The sequence below is a fragment of the Balaenoptera musculus genome, chromosome 10 (genome assembly GCF_009873245.2).
Source record: "Balaenoptera musculus isolate JJ_BM4_2016_0621 chromosome 10, mBalMus1.pri.v3, whole genome shotgun sequence".
NCBI lineage: Eukaryota > Metazoa > Chordata > Mammalia > Artiodactyla > Balaenopteridae > Balaenoptera > Balaenoptera musculus.
Genome location: NC_045794.1, coordinates 95,884,442 through 95,892,817, shown reverse-complemented (window position 1 = coordinate 95,892,817; position 8,376 = coordinate 95,884,442).

The following is an 8,376-nucleotide window of genomic DNA, read 5'->3' as shown; positions in this document are numbered from 1 at the left end:
TTCAGTAGTTGTGGCACGTGGGCTCAGTAGTTGTGGCTCACGGGGTCTAGGGTGCAGGCTCAGTAGTTGTGGCACATGGGCTTAGCTGCTTCGCGGCATGTGGGGTCTTCCTGGACCAGGGCTCGAACCCGCGTCCCCTGCACTGGCAGGCGGATTCTTAACCACTGCGCCACCAGGGAAGCCCTCTGCAACTTCTGCTTTTATTTATTTTAAAATTTATTATTATTATTATTTTTGGCCTCACCGTGCAGCATGTGGGATCTTAGTTCCCTGACCAGGGATCCAACCTGAGGCCCCTGCAGTGGAAGCGTGGAGTCTTAACCACTGGACTGCCAGGGAAGTTACAGATTCTCTGTAACTTTTATGTGTCCTAATGGAGACACAGGTTTGCTAGTTTCTCTATTTTATTTTAAAGGCAAATAACTCAACCCATTCCTTTTCTGCACTCATGTTGAGTCATTCTTACCTAAGAGGAATCTGATGATCAGTGTTTATTTAGTTTATGCTGCCTGCATGTGTCAGCGGTTTAGAGAGAAAAGAGACCCAGCCTCTCCTTCATTTGACTGACAAGGAAACTGAGGCCCAGAGGGGTGAATAGACTTCCCCAAGGTCCAGTGGTCCAGAGAGAGTGAGGGCAGAGTCCAGGCTGCGGACCCCCGGCCGGGGCTCCCTTTCCTTTGCACGCCCCAACTCATCTGGACTTGCCATGGTAAACAGGCCTCCTCGGCGGCGTGGGAAGCAGAGGCCGCGTAGCGGTTACCTAGCAACTCCCCATAACCAGGTCAGAGCTGGAGTGAGGCACCATGCGCTGCTCTCCCTGGGGAATTCAGACCTGTCAAAACGGGGTCACCCACATCAGACCGTGGCCAAGATGACCCTGGATAGAGCCATATCTGGAAGCACCTGCGTGGGGGAGTCTCACACCAGGACCAGAGAGTTGCTGGGAGTATGGCTGAGACCTGGGCTGGCTGGGACCTCTGTCCCCACAGCAGACGCCGGGCCTTACTATGTACAGTTCTGGTTTCTTTGAACAGCATGGAACCTGTCCCCATTGACGTGTTGGCTTAACCTGCACGTGGGAATCCATAGAGGAGGGCTGACGGCAGGGTGTGTTTGTGTGTGTGCCTGTGTGCGTGTCCACGTAGGTATTTCAACCTGGAGAGGGAATGTGGGGAGCTGTGTTCCCTCGCACCGCCTTCTTGTTCCTTAATATCTCAAGAATGCCTATGGAATGGCCTGGTTATAAAATAGGTGAATCTTCTTCTAATATTCCCTGTAGATTGGGTCTTGGCAGCCATTGCCCACTGCCACCCACCCCTACCTGCTTCTTCCATGCGGGCAGAGTCCTGCCTGGGTTCCCAGGTTCTGCCTCCTGGAGGGTCCCACTAATTGGCCTAAGCCAGTCACGGTGGTCTCATCCCTTGGAAGCGGTTGGTTTAAGTACGGCATGTGAGCTAGTCATTGCCGCTGGGATCTGAAGGAATGGCTGCTGAAGGGCTTCTGGGTAAGTTTTTTCTCACTAACTAAAATTGGGGGGGAATGTGCCTCTTCTTCACTGGACGTTGTCGGCCTGCATGTTATGCCTGGAACTGCGATGGCCGCCGAGGAGAGACACCACTGACCCTCAGAGGATGGCGTCGTTGAGCCGTTGAATTCAGAAGCCAGGAATTGCCCTCCTTCTGGACATCTTATGTGGGGCATCACAGACCGCTGGTTGTTTAGGATACTTCCGGTCAGGATTCCATGTTCTTGCAGGCGAGCCCTCCTAACTGATACCCTTGCTTCCTAGCCTCAGGCTCACCCACTTTCCTCTAATCTGAGTTGGGGGCTCAGTAGATGCCTGGACAAGGCTTGGTATTGAAGGTAAAGGACCCAAAGGAAACAAAGGTCTCTCTTCCTGAATAAGTCAAAGACATGACACCTCAGTCCTTTATCTGATGGTTTAGAACTGAAATCAGACCTGCAGCTGCATGCCCAGCTTCTTGCAGGTCTGAATAAGCTTCTTCCTAAAGAGCCTGAAGGCATCTCTTATATTTCCAGCATCTAGCACACTTCATTCATTCTTTCATTTATTCATGCAGTGGTGTGCTGGAGCTGGCTCCTACCACCACTGGATTGCACGTGTGAGAGCCGATCCTGCACATCTCTTCCCCACTCTGAGTTCAGTGATGTCATGTTGGTAGCTTGAAGTCAGCCATGGTAGTTTTTTTTTAAAAATAGACTTGATTTTTGAGCAGTTTAAAGAGTAGTTTTTAGAGCAGAAGATAGAGATTTTTCTTATCCTCCGCATCCCCACACATGCATAGCCTCCCCCATTTTCAATGTCCCCCACCACAGTGGTCCATTTGTCCCAGCTGATGAACCTATATTGATACATCACTATCACCCAAAGTCCATAGTTTATGTCAGGGTTCACTCTTGTTGTGGATTTTGACAAATGTATAATGACATGTAGCCACCATTATAAAATCACAGAGATTAGTTTCACTGTGAAGCTCTAAAAATCCCCTGTTTTCACCTATTCTTCTCCCCAGTCACCTTTGGTAACCTTTGATCTTTTCACTGTCTCTATACTTTTGCCTTTTCTGGAAAGTCATATAGTTGGAATCATACAGTATGTAGCCTTTTCAGATTGGTCTCTTTCATTTAGTAATATGCATTTAAGTTTCCTTCATGTCTTTTCATGGCTTGATAGCTCATTTATTTTTAGCGCTGAATAATATCTCATTGTCTGGGTGTCCCGCAGTTTATTTATCCATTCACTTACTGAAGCACATCTTGGTTGCTTTCAAGTGTTGGCAGTTATGAGTAAAGTTGCCGTAAACATTCACGTGCAGGTTTTTGTGTGGACATAAGTTTTCAGCCCTTTCGGTAAATGCCAAGGGGCATGACTGCTGGATCATATGTTAAGACTAGGTTTAGTTTTGTAAGAAACTGCCAAACTGGCTTTCAAGGTGGCTGTACCATTTGATGTCATTCACACCAGCAGTGAGTGAGAGTTCCTGTGGCTCCACATCCTTGCCAGTATTGGGTGCTGTCAGTGTTTTGGATCTTGGATTTTCTAAGAGGTGTGTAGTGGTATCTCATTGTTTTAATTTGCATTTCCCTAATGATATCTGATGTTGACCATCTTTTCACATACTTGCTTGTAATCTCATTATCTTCTTCAGTGAGGTGTCTGTTCAAGTCTTTTGCCCATTTTTGAATTGGGTTGTTCATTTTCTTATTGTTGGATTTTAAGAATTCTTTGTTTATTTTGGATAACAGTCTTAAATAACAGATCTATCAGATATGACTTTTGCAAATATTTTCTCTCTTTCTGTGCCTTGTCTTATTCTCTGGACACATAATAGGAATATTTACATCACAGAATTGGCAAATACAACAAATCAGGGCTTTTCCTCTGAGCTAGTTAAACCTTTACCAGTGCACTTATGCATTCATGTACCAACCATTCATCGGGTGAACTGTTTGCCCTTGTCCTCAAAAATGTTCAGTCCAGTGGGGGAGGCAGGTTGATGCATCACTGGCTATAGAGAAGTTCTGAGTATGGGGATAGAAACAGAGCAAGGATGCTACAGGACACAGAGGAGGGGCATCTACATCAGCCATGAATTCGACGTGGCTTCCCGGCACAGAACTTGAGCCCTGAGCTAAGTACTGTAAAGGGATTAGCAGTTGTCTGGGTCCATACTGCCCAATAAGGTAGCCACTTCTGGCTATTTAACTCACTTGCACTAGACACATTGCATGTGTGGCCAGAGGCCACCACATTGGACAGAGCAAATAGAGACTTTTCCATCATCATTGCAGAAAGTCCTATTGTACAGCACTGGTCTAGACCAAAAAGTGGGAGAAAGACATTCCGGGCAGAAGGAACAGGGTGGGAAGACTCAGAGGTCTGAGACAACGTGGCTCATTCTGGGGAGAGATGGAAATTTCAGCTGAACAAACAGGCAGCAGTCAGACCACAAAATGTCTTTAGTGTGAAGCGAAGGAGGTTAAACTCTAGCCTGAAAGCCATGGGGAGGCCCTGAAGGCTTTAACAGAAGCCTGATGTCATCAGCTTTGCATATTAATAAGCTCTCTTTGGCAGTCTGGATTGAGGGGGCCAGCCAGGAGGCAGGGAGGCCAGTTCTGAGACCATGGCAATCACCTGGGAGGGAAGAGAGGGAAGTTTTAAATGAGGCAATGACTGTGGCACAGGTGCAGAGACAGGGCAGGGTCGACAGATGGAAAGGACCCAATGGCTGATTGTGTGTGGCCCCTAGGCGTGCTTTGTAAATATTTGTTGATTTAATGAATGAATTATAACCAAGCCCAGACTGTACAACTTGGGTGCACATCCCCTGGGACCCTATTGCACAACTGAAGAGGTACAGGGGCATTTATTTCAGCTGAAGGAAAAAGGGGCAATAGGAAGAGAGACAGAAAAGAGAGATGATGGGGCATCCCTATCCTGTCTGATGGAGAGATGGCTCCGGTGAGAAGGGAGCAAGCTGTGAGGGACCCTGGACCCAAGCAGTGCCTCTCTGGGGCCCAGGGACAAGAGCTACTCAGAGTTGGGTGCAGGCTATTCTCCCCCCCCACCCCTTGCCACATGGACTGTGGAGCAGGTTTGGTTTCCTGAAGGATTGGCCCATTTCACCAGCAGACAGATGCAATGCACAGTGTATCTGCAGCATCAGGGGAGACGCTGTCAGCAGAGGGTGTCCTGGGCAATGCAGAGGAGGAGACGCAAGCAGACTGGTGCTTAAACACATGAGAGACACCAGCCTCTGTCTCTTGGGCTTCCAGAAGTAACTGGAGATTTTGAGGGCAGATGGCTAAGAGCTACTATAACTTGGGCATCAATGTTAATATCACCTTGTTTGTACCTATGGGCCTGTAAGGCCTGGAACATTTGGGTTACAGAATGAATGACAAGTAAGATGAGGCAGTTCTCACTTGTTCATTCATTAAACAAATATTTATCGAACCTGGGTGTGCCATGAATCGTGCTAGATGCTGGGTGTACAATGGTTTACAAAACAGAGACAATCCTGTCACCAGGGAGCTTACCATCTAATAGTCATAGTAATCAGTCTGGCACCATCATCTGTATATGTGCTATTCAGGAAAAGTACCGGGAACCACGAGATAGTCTAACGGGAAGGATTAGTATTATTATTTTTTGGCTGCAGCACGTGGTTTGTGGGATCTTAGTTCCCCGAACAGGGATTGAACCCAGGCCCTCGGCAGTGAAAGCACAGAGTCCTAACCACTGGACCACCAGGGAAATACCGGGAAGGATTATTTTAGATTAGAGGTCAGGAAAGGACAATTTGAGAAAGTGACATTTAAACCAAGACCTGGAGATGTATAGGAGTGAGCCAGGTGAAGAGCAGGGATATGCATTCCAGGTAGAGGGAACAGCAGGTGTGAAAGGTATGGGGACAAATCCTTGGCCATCTGGAGGCTGAAAGAAGGCCAGTGGGTCAGGGGCATGAAAGCAAGGAGGAGAGAGGAACCAGAGGAGGCTGGGGAGGGAGGGAGGGGCCACACCTCACAGGGCCACATTAGGACTTTAGATTTAAACCTAAGTGCAATGGGCAGGGGAGTGGTGCCTTCAGACTCACATTGGAGAATGTGTGGAGAATGAATTGGGTTCAAGAGGGTGTGCAGGGAGAAAAGGGTGGAGGTGAATTCAGCTGCCTAAGGGAGAGATGATGGTGGCGTGGCTGTGGTAATAGAAAGAAATGGAAGAGTCTAAGGAGTATTTAAGAGAAGAATTGAGATGACAGGTTTTTCTTAGGTTCTTGCCTTGGTATAGACAGGCCAACTTGAGACAAAGCAAACAGCAAATATTTTGACTGTGCCAGTCTGTCCCACACGTGACCTGTTTTGCTTTGAGTTACCCAAGATCTGATGACGTCACAGGGCTATCCCTCCGGCCTCCAAGCAGGATCACAGCTGATGGGAGTTTAAGGATTTCCTGAGAAAGCTTTCACAACTTCTGTAACCACTGCTCGTGTTTACAATAATTACTGTTAGGAAATCCCTGTCTGTATTTCATCCGAATGCCTCTTGCCCTAAAGTTTCTTGATTCGAGATGGAGATGAAGATGCTAAAATAAGAAGTCTGGGCTGCCAAACGCAAATGATGTTATGACAGCTCTGAATCATGTCTGTCTATCCCACGGCCAAAGTGACTTACTTGTTAGCAACAGAGAAAAACGCCTAAATATCCCTAGAAGAGAGATTCAATTAGATTTTCGTAGACCGTTAGCTCACTGCCAAGTTCTTTGCCCTTGCTACTCAAGTGTGTTCTGTGGACCCAGCAACATCACCTCAGAGCTTGATAGACTTGCAGGACTGAACCAGACTCTGCATTTGAACACACTTCCCAGGCAATTCATAGGCAGGTTCATTTTGAGAAAAGCGCTGCCTCAGGTCACCCTAGGGCCATCTAAAAGTGGGTGGGCAGTGGCAGGTACAAGATATTTGAAATGCCGTGAGCCTCAGCAAGCGGTTAGGGAGACCGAACTGGTCCAACAGGAACCGGATTTTCTCTGGAAGTTCCAGGTGGCCCCCAAGTCACGCAGAGTGATTCATTCAACCGAATTCAGAGACAGTGTGTTGCTTCCTGGTTGTGTGGTTGATGAGAGGCCCTTGGGGGGACCCGCCCCTGGTGCTGAAATGCCCTTGGGTGGAGAGCAACTTCCCCTGGGCAGCACCAGAGGCCTCCCCTCCCCCGACAGTGTGGACAGCGTGGTCCTGGGCCTCTTAGTCTGGTCCCTGAGGGCCCTTGTTCTCTGTGGGTGGTTAGGATGACTCTCAGTTCCTTCTGGATTGAGCCTCAAGATGAGCAGGGACAAGGCTGTTTGAGCACCTCAATTAAAAGCTCTGGTGGAACAGAAAGTCCAGATCCAGGGGTTCTGAGAGCTTTGCCCACACTGCGTGGTCAGCTTCTCCAGGCCAGTGACCCCCGCCCTCCGCCAGAGAGGCGTGTGACACAGACGCCAGACCCAGCCCAGCAAAACAAAGGCATTTGTTTTATTACTGCTTTCTTGAGGAGTGTTTCAAGGCACAAAACCCAGGCCAGAACCAAGTCGTTTCCCTCTGTCCTCCCTGGGGCTGGTCCTCCCACAGAATCAGACAAATGGACCAAGTTCGTGGACCGCTGAAAGCATATGGTTTGTAAATACTGTAAAATCAAACATTACTTTTGGCTTTTATTTACTGTAACCTGTTCACATCACCCAGCACCGAGAAACAGCTTATCCGGGCTCCTTGGCCTTTGTTCTTTTGTCTTGGTTCCTGCAGTGTCTTCTCTGTCCCGGTTCCTCCTGCCCACCGGCCTCTGTCCCTCCTGCCTGTGCCTCATCTGCCCCCAACTTGTCACTCCAGTGTCTTCCTCACCTGCCCCACTTAACCTCCCGTCCCTCTTCCTCCCTTCGGCCTCTCACGCTGCTCCTGGATCTTTTGAAATGTCTCCGCTCCCTTCTCCCTCCTGCGCTTTCATTTCCAGAGACCGCTCCCCACTCGCTGGACTCCCCCTGCCTCTCAGGCTATTTTCTCTTCCCTCCCGAGACCCACCGCAGAGTCTTTTCTTTTTCTCTTTTTCTCTAAAGGCGACATGGGGATCAGAGAATGGCAGATTTCAGAGTCAACAGGCCATAGCCTACGTTACACTGACAGTTACTTCTGAGTCAGAAACTCTTCCTTCTTACGTCACCTTGGGCGATGGCTGCCCCGTCCCTCCTCAGAGCAGGAAGGGCTGGGAAGAGGACAAAGCAACAGGTCCCCACCCACCCCGGAGCTCCTTCACCAACACGTCCGCCAGAGCCCTTTCCTTCTGGTCTCAGTATACCTGCCCACCACCCCTCCCAGGTGCCCTCGGGGCGGACACGTTTGTTCTGGCTCCCCTAAGACACTGAGCTTCCTTCTCCAGTGTCCCTGCTCCCCGGCCAGCCTGATCTGCGCTTCACGCGCCCAGGCTGAGCCCTGGGAGACACGAGTCTATTTTGAGGTGAAGGAGGGACAGTGGCCGTGGGGTTCCTTCCCAGGTACAGCTCGTGGGGCGGGGAGGCGCCAGCGGTGGCCCAACAGTCGGAGGGAACAGGAAGCTCTCTCAAAGCCAGCTGCCACCCAGGGTCATGGCCAATCAATCAATCCATCAGTTGCTAAGCAGTGCTCTTGAGGAGTGGGCTTCTCTCTGTGTTGCTGGGCAAAAGCATCTTCAAAACACAGGAAACCAAGAGGGAAAACAAATAGAGCCCTGAAGAGACATCCCTGTAACCATAAAACAGTGGCTCTGAAATCTGCCATTCTCAGCTGGGGCTTCTCCGGGCGCTTTACAGAGTCTAGGATGCTGCTTTCTTGGTTGCTGGGGAAA